Source organism: Aquila chrysaetos, chromosome 1, assembly GCF_900496995.4.
Source record: "Aquila chrysaetos chrysaetos chromosome 1, bAquChr1.4, whole genome shotgun sequence".
NCBI lineage: Eukaryota > Metazoa > Chordata > Aves > Accipitriformes > Accipitridae > Aquila > Aquila chrysaetos.
In genome coordinates this window covers 40978852-40990523 of record NC_044004.1, presented here as the reverse complement: position 1 = coordinate 40990523, position 11672 = coordinate 40978852, and the positions used below count along the sequence as shown (strand labels likewise).

The following is an 11672-nucleotide window of genomic DNA, read 5'->3' as shown; positions in this document are numbered from 1 at the left end:
TGAGAGGAGGTGGAAGGGTGTGACTTGTTTAACTTTGCAAAAGGAAGACTGAGAGGGGATAAGATTGCTCTTCTCAGGGATAAACACCATGAGGGAACAGATCTGTTTAAGTTAAAGAACAATGTTGGCACAAGAACAAATAGATATAGGCTGACCCTGAAAAATCTTGGACTGGATGTTAAAAGAATATTGCTACCTATTAATAAAGCGTTCTTCAAGTAGTCACAGCCATCCTGCAAGGATGACCAGCATACACATGCACCTGAAGCAAAGGGATTTGCACCTATGAGTGAAGATGGATAGCCCCAAAGAAGCAGGAAGGCTAGCACTGTAGGTGTATTTTTCTAACACCAGCTTTTTTCCCTTTAAATGTGGTTTACCGAATGAGTCTGATGTTGTGTTGCTTTTATTAGCAAGGGTCCAGGTGTAAAGTCTGTCTTCCAAGCTCTCTTCCCAGCACATATTCCCAGCACATGTTCCCATTAAGCTCCTAAAATTTAACTGGTAGAAGTTGAATTCTTCTGTACTGTGATATATTCCGATTCAAGAGCACGTTGCTAACTTGATGCAGCATTTACTTGCTCATCTGCTACCATTCTGCCATGTGTATCAGATCAGAACAAATGATCTTAATAGCCCCTTATAGTTTTAAAACCCATTAATCTGTGGGTGACCTGACCATAAGTTCACTGGAACCCAGGGTTTCATTGCTGTTTACAGATAATAAGTACATTTTTTTTAAAACAGCAAATTGTTTTTGCCAACAGGGATTTTGTGTGGTGTTAGCTATAAAAGCTGCCATCAAGCTTTGTTATGACATTTGCAAAGAGAAAGTAAAGAGGCTTTGAAAATTACATCACTTAGAATAGATTATTTACTTTTGGCTGTCACTAATGAAAGATTTAGAGCTCTGTCCAAGTTATATTGTAGAAGAACATTAGGGGTTATGAACTTAAGAGCACCCAGTTTTTATGTAGTAGATTAATATGAGGTGTACTGTCATATGCTGTAATGTTTTCATTGCAGGTAAAGCCTCTGCTCTGCTGACAGCATTATACTGAGGAAAAAGAAATCCAGCTATTGAAGATTTTTTCTAAGATATCTTCACTTTTGTAGGGAACAGAGATATAGGGGCAAACACTTGGCATAGAAAAAGCCAAGATAAGGTCTATTGAGAACAGTATAATAAAATCCTTTTCTGGAAGAAAATAAAGGTTAAAGCCTTTTAGTTACCAGCTTTTCCTGAATTAACATATAACTGAGGTCTTAGTAATTTTTTTGTAACTCAGGGTTGAACAGGACTTTCTGAAATTTTAGTTGTGTCCTTGACCTAGATGATTTACAATCCAGTGAATCAATCCAGAAAACACTATATTGGACATAAACCAATGGTTAAAGAAGCAAAATAAATTTAGGTTCTGACAAGGATCAACATAATTTTTAAAGTGACAGCAAGTTATAATGCTTGATTTGTCCAGCAATGAATAGCTTATTTTCAAAAAGTCTGTTTTCACAAAAAAGCGGTAGATATTTTTACTTTCTTTCAAAAATATTGCAGTTTCTTGGTCCAGATAGCTCAATGATCACAAGGACTAGCCTCTTTTGCCAGAAATGTGTGCCTCACATTTGACTTGCTTTGGTTTCTAAAAATGACAGCAACTTTTCCTATGGCAGGCATATTTATAAGATGTCTCTCCCATGCAGATTTGTGTTTAATAATGTACGAACTGACTCTGCATCTTTTCTCAAAATTTGAAAAACTGCATGGTCTTGATTTTCTCCCTGGCCATCTATTTTCATGGAAACCACCTCCACCCTTTTATGAGATTTGTTTAAAATCTGCTAAACCATTCAAGCACTATGAGAAGAAACCAAAGAGTCAGAAAAAAATACACTGACAACACTTTCACATTAAGTCTTGTTTCCATGGAACATCATATTAAAAATTAAAAGAAATGCATTGAAATTACTGTCTGTTGTCCTGCTTTCTTCTGACAACTCATTAGTCATATTGATAGTTGTTTTAATAGCCTTCTGTGCATATTTTGAAAATGTAAAAGTAAACTCAACAGCAAAAGAGAAGTTACCTGTCATCTTTTGCAATGGAAAACCTTAGAACTTTAAACATTTTTGATCATGCTTTATCCCCTGACTAAATCTTGTTTTCACAGAAATTGGGAGCCAGAGTGGGAGAGCAGAAGAAAGGAAGTAAAGGAAAGATGGTAGGTGAAAATCAGTTTGAATTGTTCAGTCTTCACTGAATAAGCATTTGCTGAGCACTAAATTGAAAAACAGTGTACATCTCCTACAGGGATCTGGAGCTTCTAGTACACATAGGCACAGATGTGAATTTACTGAGGGGGAGGAAGACCATTTCCCTAAGACGTGAAGCCATCAACTCTCCTGCTGCCAAGATGATACCTCATGTAATCCCAGTGCTATGCTGTGACTTCCGTCTGATGCTTGACCCTCCACAAAGAAAAGTGGAGCAAAGATGGGATGTTGACAGCATGTAAGTAACGCTTTTCTTTCCTCTACTGCAGACTGGCTAGCATCATCCAACATAAACTAGGGAACAGTCTCTAGTCATGTAACTCTCTCTACTCTTTACTTCAGGGTTGTAGATGTCCTTGAAGCCGTAAATGTTTTAAAAAATTTCATTTTATTACTGTGCTTTTAAAATTTTTTATGCTTTTTTTAAAATGCAGATGCTTACCCAAAGGTATTTCCAGTTAACTGCAGTACATTCAGCATTTATCATACATCAAGAAAGTACGGCAAGTTTTCTCACAGACCTTTATAGAGATAGTCTTTTAGAAAATGTACTACTTTAACGATGAAATGACAACTGTGCTCTTAAAATGGGACAAGGAGGGATATTCAGGGCAGAAGGGAAATCGAGTGGAACCCGAGGGAAATACAGTCTTAAGCAGAAGGAGCAACTTGTCCAGAATAACACCCGTTCCCTTCATCGACAGTAGGTGAAATACCCAGCACATATTGCAGTGCTTGTTGTCTTATATTCCCGAATGTGCCAGGGAAGTAGAGTGTGAACACGGTTCCTGGAAATAATTTTTTGGTCCCCAGAAGGAATTTTTCGTTGTACCAAAGTTGACTGGTGCACAATGTTTTCGTTTGTTTTTGTTTTTGTTTTGTTTTTTTCGGTGTGTGTCATTAAAAAGAAATAGTAAGAATAAGAAAGAATAAGAAAAAAATTGTAAATTTGCAATTCTGCTGCAATGTGTGGCCAGAGTCCTCTGGGAAGAACTCAGGGATTTCACGTGACCTGACGGTGTTTGTTGGATGCAAGAGCCTAAAGGAAATAAGACGGATTTGAAGTCATATTAGCCTGAGTTTGACCTCACATGTGACCTTATGCTTCTTCACATGAGAAGTCAGAAGCTTCATAGGGGAACTAAATTACAGAACTTCAGCTGAAAAACATCAGGTCTGAATTTTGGCATGCAGACATTTCTCTGGGACACGTTGCCACTATGTGGGCTGAAAATTATCTTTGGTTAAGTCAGTAAAAGGCAGCCTCCACTTTACAATCCATCCCAAGTATCCTGATTCACAAGGTAATTTATTGCTAGGAGTCTTGCTGAAAGGTGTTTACTGGCACAGGCAAATACAAAACAAACATACAACAAGTGGGCTCATAAGGGAAATATTAGAGAGACAAACTTTTAAGAGCTTCCTGTTCTTCCCTGAGATCTGGAAGGACAAGCTGTAACTCTAGCACCTGCCTTGTGCTCTGTGTATCATCTCAGCTAACGTGGCATCTGTTAAGCCCTAACACACAGAAAAAGCTGTTTGCAGGCCTGCAACAATGCTTAGAGGGCTGCTTAGCAGTTTCCTATTTCAAACAGCTTTTTAAAAAGCAGATGAATGCAGAACGTACTGTTCAGATACACGCACAAGATATGTCAAACATTTCTTAGTATCTTAGTATTCTTAGTATCAGTAATTTTTCAGTTTAGGGTAGGTTAGACAGATCAGTAGTGATATTTAGACCAAAAACTAGTCACCATCAAGTGGATTACTTGCTGCAAGGACTTCTCTGAGACTGTGCAAAGCAGGTCCCACATCGCCAATACAGCCCAGCCACTGGATGTTGTGGGAGGAATAAGGAATGGGCCTAATACTGATATTACTTTAAAAAAAATAATAATTACTTCTTTTCAAGGAAAGTGCCACTTCTCATAACTGTCTTGTCACTTCTGTATGCCTCTGGAGACCATACATCCCCGTCTGATGCCGCTTCGCCACCGAGGGGCTGTGTTTGCATGTTGTCTGGCCGGGGGAGACCTTCGCCCCTTACCAGCCCCTGTGGCGCTGGGGCTAAATGAGAACGGCTCTTCAGCTCACCACGATCCCCTCTTTGGGAGCGCCTCACCCCTGTGTGTGTACCCGGTAAGTTTCCGTGTCAGTGGATCCCACAGGCCGCTGAGCACAGCCCTGTCCTGCCAGAGGAAATGGGGAGAGGTGGACTCAGAGGTCCGTGGGGAGGCCATGACAGGGCCTCAGGAGCCATTTTGGGCTGGTGCCTGAGCAATTGCCACTGCCAAACCGAGCCCATCGGTGGGCCTGGGACTCTGGCCTGACCCACAGACTGCCTCCCTGCCTCCAGGCCCTGCCTGATGCCGGGGGCTGGGGCTGCCCCCGGCTGCCCCCAGCCTCCCCTGCTCCCCGGCTGGGGTGGTGGGACGGGCCCTGCCTGCCAGGCCCTGCCCTGATGGACGCCGGGGGAGCCCCTGTGGCTCTCGGCTGATGCGCAGAAATTGAGTGTGAAGATGGTAAGGATAACTATTCTTCACATGCACAGGCACAGTGTTATTTTCGTGAATAAATATATGCGTTTAGTAATCCATGCCTTTTTAAAATTCTGATCTTTGAGAACAAGCCCTCCAATAACCCACACTTTCAGGTAACTTCTGTAAGGGGAAAGGAATGGGTAGGTACTGACAGACGCATGTCTGTGGTCGTAGGGAGAGCAAGCTGTGGAAATCGGGGAACAAGGAGGTTGAGGTAGAAGGGGCAGGCTGTAAGAAAACAGGTGCCAGCAGATGCTGGGAAGGAAGAGCAGCAGGCTGTTGCAGATCAGAGGCAAGAGCAAAAATGCTCTGCTGTAAGCTTTCACATATGCTATAGAGACACATGTTTAATCCACATAGCTGCTGAACTGCACTGGATTTTAGTAGGTAACCTGGAAGTTACAGATGGACAAATATGGTAACTGTAAGTATGTGATCTACCTGTCCTTGTACCCAGCAGCATGGTTGTCAGGAACTTGGAAAAATGCTTGCTGTTGTGAAAACTGCATCCTTTCCTGGGATGTTTTAGGGACTTTCAAGCTTAGCTTATGTTCTAAGGGGCTGCCTATAACTGCAAGATTTCCTGTGATTCCTTATTAGACTATTTGTTGTTTTGCTTTGCTGCTACTATGCTGGTACCAAAAGTTCATAGTGAACTGTATTCAGCTGGCATACCCAGCTAGTTTGCTGGAAACACACACATTCACTGATAAAATCACCCATATTTGCAACCCCCCCCCGCCCCATAACAACAAATATTGTCAAGGTAAAGAATATTTCTTTCTTTTGCAGCCACACCCAGCATACTGTAACCATGACTCAGTCTTGTGTTCATCCTATGCAGCAAAGGTATCAGCCTAATTTTGCAAGGGTAAGAATAAATAACCATTCCTTTTCCAGCTAGCCATAAATATTTCCTTCCAAAGCAAAACTATATAAAAATAGTCTACAGTATATCCTACTCTTCTTAAAATGTCTGATTGTGACTGAAGATGTGAAGCCAAACTCTACTCTTATTTGCAGTTGTTTAAATCTGGAACATATCGTTTGACTTCAATAAAGAGGTTCCAGATTTACACTTCTTTAAGCAGAATTTGGCTTAAGTTCTTATGGTTAAATTTTTTTCACAGGGTTATAACTTTTAAAATTCATGTGGTACAATAAATTCTGAAGCAAAACTTTTGTTCTTATGTTAAACTCTTGTAAAACACCCACTACACATGCCCAAAGTGCTAGATCAGGGGAATGTAGGACTTCATGCTTCTTTTATGTCCAAATCTCAAATAACTTTGAAATCAGTCTTATTTATAAGCTGGAAAACTGTAACTGGTTTGTCAAGTAACATAACAGGTCGCAAACTTTTTTGCCTCAGGAGCAAAACCAAGGGATCTTCTTAATATACATTTAGTACACAAAGCTATCTCTCTTCTAAAGAAATCTTCTAAATATCAGATCTTGCAAACATTTAGACATGTGCTTAAAGTTTAGTAGGCAAGCAGTTTTTATTCAATTCAATGGAACTACTCTTGTGTAATGTTCACTTGTAAATTGAAGTCCTTTGAGAGCACATAGACATATATAAAATACCCTTATTTGCAGTCATAGTATCTAAATTAATATGCATTTTCATACGTGTATGCTGATCTGTAACTAATCTAGCCTTATGCATAATAGTGTTGCTAATGATGATAATGAAGAAAATACAGGAGCATGGTCTAAACATCTACAGAATATACAATAAGACATAAACTAGTATGAAGTTAAAACAGGGAGGTGAACTGCAGGGAAATGTTTTGATATGTGATATGAGGATAGAAAAGATGTGAAAGGGAGAGACAAAAGCTACAAACAGTAGTAGAATTGCCTAGGTTAATTGATATAAAGTAATTCTTAGTGCTTGCAGTCAGTCATTAGATAAGATTGATTTTCCTGGGTACTGCTGTATGTGTCAATATTCTGCACCATAAATGGACAGAGTTAGTTGTAATGTATGTGGTAATAAACTTGCCATTTAGTTTATGTACTCTTGATACATCAGAAGTAATTTACTAGACAGTTGAATGGTCACGGTCCTCCCAAGGAAGGTGACACAAACACCATTGAGGAAGAGATGTGTTGATCCCTGTTTACAATTTCCTGTTAATATAGATTATAAAATTGACACCAACTAAAATCAAAACCAATCAACACACTTCACTAGCTTTCCTGAACCCATTTTTTGGAACCTCACTAAAGCCAATGTGGAGTTTGACACTCGTACTTCAAAGTATAGACATTCAGTTCACTTCAGTGGTTAAAAATGTATTTATCTCTCATGTTATGATTTATTAAATTTGTGTCACTGATGGGGAAATACAGATACATAAATAGTACACCCTTATTCCTTATGAATAATATGTGGAAATTGAAATGAAATAAAACAATATGTTGGACAGTAAAATAATGGGGACATTTGTTATTTTAGATTGTTAACATCTTTGCTATGTATGAGTGTTTAAATAAATTTATAACCAAACTATTCTTCTAATTTGTTTTTTTTTATTTAGATAATAGGTATATTTATCTTTTATTATAGTTATTTAATATTTGTATCTCCCATTAGACTCCTTAAAAGCAAATATTCTAAAAGCTCTGTTAATTCTTTAAAATAAATATACAAAGTCTCTTACTTTAAAATAGAACAGTTTTGTTTAGTCTAAGACATCTGTGACAATATAAAAAAAATGAAAACGGCATAAATATTATCAGTCCACTTTGTCTCTTTAGCTTACTGACAGAAAATCATATGAATTGTATGTTAGGAAAAGAAGACTACCACAGCTCTTTTAAGATCTGTGTTATTTCTGTATAGAATATATTTTAATGAAAAATTCAGCTAATGTTACAATTTTATCTGAGATGGCAAAATGAAACCTATTTCAGAGAGGTGGACTCAGTTAAAATAAACTATTGCATTAGGCACAGAAATCACAAATATTCTTTCAGTGCTAGAAAGAAAAGTGTTCTATTGGCATGGAAAATTTCCAGATCTCAGACCAAGGAAGCAGCTTGTTTCCTGAGATGTGAAACAGTGCTTATGACTCTTCTTTTTTCCCCTTTTCATATAAAAGAAAAACATAAAAGGAATAAAATAAAACTATCTTCTTTCTCCCTATTATGAGACCAATTTCAATGCAGCTATGTGAAATTAATATTGTATCAAATAAAAACCTGTTTTCACAAAATAAAACCCAAACCATTGCAAACTAGAATATACACATGCAATGCCAAACACAGCAAAGAGACCATAATAGGACCATAATGCTTATCTTATTTACAGCACTGTGCTTTCATTGTCAGAAATAATTGTGAAGGGGAAGCACAACAAATCTGTCAGAGTTTTCTGATGCTAAATGGCAGTCATGCATAGGAACAGCTCTTAATTGTAATCCCACTTTAGATCCTAGCCTTGGATCAGTATTGCTGTGAATTGCTTTTGATTTACATCTGCTCCCATTCCAGCTGTCATGGCTTGCTCCTTAGTTTGTCCACTAAGTTTTGTAATTCAGCTTCATGGGCAATAGAATGTGATCCATTGGCTTCCATACTTTCTAATTGCTCTTCCTACTGTTGCACCACCAGATGTGCAGTGAGACCAAGAATGTAGCATTCCAGATAAAGCTCTTCTAAGATTTTGGTTGACAATGTCTTGTACAGATATGCCAGTCTTGCAGACTCTGAGCCAGTTTCTGCCTCATGTATGAGACCTCTCCCAAATGTAAGTTTTCTGATGATTATACATGACTAATTTTAAAAGATTGTATCACAACATACTACCTCTGCCATTTCCCATTAAAAATATCTCAGACAAATAATGTCCTCATCATTAGGCCTGAGGCATACTTCTGACAACCTGCTGTTTATACCTGCGTAGGTTAGAGATTGTTAACACTTAACTCATCTGAGCTCAGCCTTTATCACCCGCTCAGTCTGGTTGTGAATACCTGCCTATGATTGTCATGCAGGTCTTTATATTGTGTGGTATAAACCATTTCACTGCTTCTTTTGGCATAGTAGCCTCTTTATACCTTTGAAAATTCTACTCCCATGTAAATTTACTGAGACCTTAAGAATCATGACAGTGTGTGTCACATCATAGAAAAAGTTATTCTTCATGTCCTACTTGTGAACAGATTTTCAGGAAAGCAATAAATACTTGTCAGTGATGCAGTCCTCTTTTTCAAAAATGTTTATGTTGTGTATCCATCTCAAGAAGCATTGGCTTAGGTATCTGACCAGTTTGGGGGGAATTATCATTATCTAGACCTGGAATGAATATATTTCATTCCCTATGACTTCAAAAATGTATCCATTCAAATTGAGTTACAGGTATTTTGTAATTCATAGGAATCCCTTGTCCTTTAAATATGCTTTTCAACAATGATGGAATGCACTCACTTGTTCAACAGAAAATGGACTTACTGAAATGTGGAACAGCTTTCCAAGCTTCTCCCAAAAAGCTAATCACAAGAGTTGTTTGTGTTGGAAAACCATACTGCTTTATACAGTTGTTAATTAGAGATTTTATCATAACAGAACGTATTTTTGATTAATTGTCCTCTACTTCTGATATAGCAATAAATTGATTTGCTTGTTGAGTTATACCTACCTAATCAATACATCATCTGCCCAGTACAAGATCTTGTGCTTTGGAAGCCTTGCTATCACTATGGAAATAGTGAAGCATATAATCATCTGCTACCGACAATCTGTGTTGTAATAAAATAGTATTTTCCACAGGCCCAGGCAATTTGGGCTCCTCTGGTAATCTGCTCTACAACAATCTGGCCTTACAGTTTTCTGTAAGGTTTGCATTGCAGGATTTTTATGTGTGCGTCCTTGTACATACTCACCTAATTTGTACTCAGTGCAAGAGTTGAACTTCATAACGTAGATCAATGTTTTTAGCATCCTGTACAAATGCTTTTAGCATCCTGTACAGTAGTCCATTAGATGCTGTTCATAGTAATGTAACAGCAAAGCACCTCTCTATTACATCTGTCCCATGTTCTGCTATTGAAGCTTTGTGTGTTATAGTTCCTCCTGGCAAACATGGCAGCATGGCAGCCAGGTTTTCCTTCTCGGTTTCTATAAAATTTCATTCTGTTTCAGTACTTGTAGTAAAGAAGTTCCTAATCTATCTTCACATGTCTAACTGCATGATGACCGGGCCAGGGAGATTAGTCTAGAAAAGTATAGACCACATGAAAAGCAACGTGATGATTGGAAAGTCAGACAATAGGAGAGTTAATGCTATGAATTTATGTCCATTTATTGGACAGTAAACACTGCAGTCACACATAACAGAGCACTGTATCTAGTTGCTGCAGAGCTCCATCATATTTCTCTGACCACTGCCAAGTTATGCTGTTGTCTCAGCAGAGTTGTCTTCCCTTGGGTGCCCTCTGTGGTTAGTCTAATTATCTGCAGGATCTTTTGTAGAGCTTCTTGTACTAAAAAATTTTCATTTTCGCTACTGCTGAAGTCTTCATCTTTGCTGTCATCTGTCTAGATTCCTTTTGTATTTACCATCTTTCAGCCTTCACTTGAATTAAATTAATATTTTCTACTTGGATCTTTGCCTTCCCTTTCTTCTGTTTCTGATGATGTTCCACCTTGATTGACACTGTAATTATCGTGTCCCCAGCTATTATGTGGATGTCTATAATAACTCCATATGTTTCACTGTTGCTTTGTTGAAACAATTTCCTCATTGCCCTTATTCCAAAAGCTAGATGTTATCTATCTTGTAGCTGCCTCAGGAGTTCCATAGTCTAGATGATTCCTCATTTAAACAGACTTGCCAATATCAGTTGTTTTTTTTGTCTAGAAGAGTAAATATGTTTTCACCAAGTAGTCCATGCTGAACATCTGTTCGTGAACAAATGGAATAATGCTTAGAAAAGTCCTGTTAAAATGTCTGGGATTAAGATAAATTACAGGTTTTTTTTAGCTGTGACTAAATTATAAACCTCTGTGGATACATTCATTTTGGCCTTGGCCTTCGTTTATGAGATGCTTGGGTACAATTTTGAGTCTGTCTCCTGCAAAGAGGCTATTTTTCTGGCCAAGCTGGATAGTAGTGACTGACATATGTACTCTGCTGGCATATTTACAGGCCTGCAAGGGCTTCTTGAATCATACAATCAGATTTTTCTGTGTGTGCTGGCTGCCTTAATACTCAACACTTGTATTAAGGTATTGCGGTTTCTCAGTCTAACATGAGAGACAAAGTGCTGAAGACTTGACCTTAAATGGTGTTCAAGGGATTTTTCTTGGAACTGCCATCTGTTGTAAGTGTAGCACCAAAGTAGGTGGGACCCTGGCATCTGACTCAAAAGTTGAACTGAGAAAAACTTAACTTCAGGCCCAGTATCAGTCTTGATTATTAAAATGTGGAAAACTGAGATTTGCTGCACATACTGAACTTCTTTTCCTGCTCAGCATTTTTCTCTTCTGGGTGCAGATTTAATCAGATTCAATTTCATCCATGCATTTTGAGTGTTTCCATACAGGTAAACTTAGTTCTACTGCATATGAAAGTGTAATTATTTAATTTTATAATTTTACAACATGCTACTCTGAAGGCTGAGCAGAACATAGTACTTGTACACTATAGCACACATGCACTGTTCCTCTGTGTGAGCTGTTGATGTCTCTCTTATTCTGGTTATGTCTACCTTAGCTACTAGCAAGTTTCTGAGGACACCCGCACAATATGTGTTTGCAGGAGGGAGAAGTTACTTCAGGTTAGATCTAGGCTTGCATGAACTGAATGCCTGTTACCAGCTGAAGTGTATTAGGTAGAAGTGCATCAGG

General features: G+C 38.3%; 1 long non-coding RNA gene across 1 annotated transcript in view; it reads left to right on the top strand.

The window, feature by feature from the left end:
• The first annotated feature begins 2208 nt into the window (after positions 1-2208).
• The window catches only part of LOC121233556, a 33107-nt gene continuing 23643 nt past the window's right edge, over positions 2209-11672 (top strand). The window contains exons 1-3 of the long non-coding RNA XR_005933242.1: positions 2209-2222; positions 2312-2512; positions 5607-5685. This is a non-coding gene — a long non-coding RNA (uncharacterized LOC121233556). The remainder of the gene's footprint in view (positions 2223-2311; positions 2513-5606; positions 5686-11672) is intronic.